The sequence below is a fragment of the Ailuropoda melanoleuca genome, unplaced genomic scaffold (genome assembly GCF_002007445.2).
Source record: "Ailuropoda melanoleuca isolate Jingjing unplaced genomic scaffold, ASM200744v2 unplaced-scaffold1412, whole genome shotgun sequence".
Taxonomy (NCBI): Eukaryota; Metazoa; Chordata; class Mammalia; order Carnivora; family Ursidae; genus Ailuropoda; species Ailuropoda melanoleuca.
This window is the reverse complement of record NW_023182860.1, coordinates 93,824-95,621: the sequence shown is the minus strand read 5'-3', so window position 1 is coordinate 95,621 and position 1,798 is coordinate 93,824. Positions and strand designations below refer to the sequence as shown.

At 41.3% G+C, this 1,798-nt stretch overlaps 1 long non-coding RNA gene across 1 annotated transcript in view; it reads right to left on the bottom strand.

Annotated features, from left to right (window-relative positions):
- Positions 1-1,588, bottom strand: part of LOC117797787 — a 40,226-nt gene extending 38,638 nt beyond the window's left edge. Inside the window, exon 1 of the long non-coding RNA XR_004622690.1 lies at positions 1,282-1,588. This is a non-coding gene — a long non-coding RNA (uncharacterized LOC117797787). The remainder of the gene's footprint in view (positions 1-1,281) is intronic.
- Positions 1,589-1,798: the final 210 nt, after the last annotated feature.

Here is a 1,798-nt window from a genome sequence, read left to right as displayed (position 1 = left end):
TTCCCTGATGGCTAATGATTGTGAACATTTTTTCATGTGTCTGTTAGCCATTTGTATGTCCTCATTGGAAAGGGTCTGTTCATAACTTCTGCCCATTTTTTGATTTGATTATTTGTTTCCTGTGTATTGAGTTTGAGAAATTCTTTGTAGATCTTGGGTACTAGTCTTTTATCTGTAGTGTCATTAGCAATTATATTCTCCCTTTCCCTGGGCTGTCTTTTAGTTTTTTTGACTGTTTCCTTGGCTGTGCAGAAGCTTTATATTTTAATGAAGTCCCACATGTTCTTTTTTTTTCTTTTGTTTCTCTTGCCTTTGGAGATGTGTGGTGAAAAAGTGTTTGTTTCTTTTGTAAAGATTTTACTTATTCACTTGCGAGAGAGAGAGAGAGAGAGAGAGAGAGAGAGCACAAGCTGGTGGAGAGGCAGAGGGAGAGGGAGAAGCACATTCCCCACCGAGCTGGAAGCCTGACGTGGGGCTCAATCCAGTACCCGAGATCATGACCTGAGCTAAAGGCAGACACTTAATGACCAAATAAGCAACTCAGGTGCCCCATGAAAGCACATTTAAAAATATGGCAAATATCTGATTTTTGTCTTGAATAAGGAAACAAGCCATAAACATGTCAACAGCTAGTGACAGGTGATCTCATGCAGCTTATCTTCTAGCTTTTATTTTCCTATGTGGAGTATGGATGGAAGATACTTTCTAGCTTCAAGCAAACTGTGGGAAACTTGGCCATATATACCAGAAAGGAAAGACATAAACTTGCATTAGAGAGAGGAATATGAGAAATGAAGTATCACAGTGTCTCAACTAGGGACACCCCAGAGGGGTGTCACACTTACAGGGGAGCAGTCAGCATGACCATGTGCACCTGCAGCCACAGGCAGCTGGGGGGTTAAGTGGAGAGGAAGCAACATGGCAGATTGGATGGGTGGGTTGGTTACTGAGGTGACTGGGACTAACCCTGTTGGAGTTATAAAGAATGCATTACAGTGATTATGGTGATGATGATGATGACCCATGATGTTAGGTCAGTGAGGAGGGACAGTGGAGTCTAAGGGAATGAGGATATCAACAGGGAAAAAGAGAGAGGAATGTACAGTTTCTTTCACGTTCACCATTATTCTCCTGCCCATCCTCGCTCGAATACAAGGAGGTTCTATTCCTACCCCTCTGCCTCCTGCCTTGTTGCCTTGACATCAAAGCAGAAGTAGAAAGAAGTCAATTGTGATAATACGTAAACAATTAGAGTGACATATGGCAGTGGGGCTCCCTCACCTTTTCAGGTAGGTTTGATTCTCCTCCAGCTGCTCCTTATTGATGTGGTTTCTCCAGTTCCTCTAACTCCACTCATTCTCCACCAGTGACTCCACTTCCCCGTTGGTGCCCCATACACTCCCTTGTTGATTTGCAACAAGTACTCATGGACGGCCCTACTTTCTATTGCCATGTATTGACCCTATCTTTTCTACATCCAAATAATTCTGCATATTGTTGATACTTTTTGAAAAAAAGTACCATCTTTCACGCAAATTGACCTCAAAAGAAAGCTGGGGTAGCAATTCTCAATATCAGATAAATTGGATTTTTTAAACTAAAGACTACAGTTAGAGACACAGAAGGGCACTATATTATTCTTAAAGCATGTATCCAACAAGTGATTATGACAATTATAAATATATATGCCCCCAAGAGGGGAGCAACAAGAAACACAAGCCAACACTTAACCAGAATAAAGAGACATATAGATAAAAATACATTAATAGTAAGGGATCTCAAAACCCCACTATCAGAA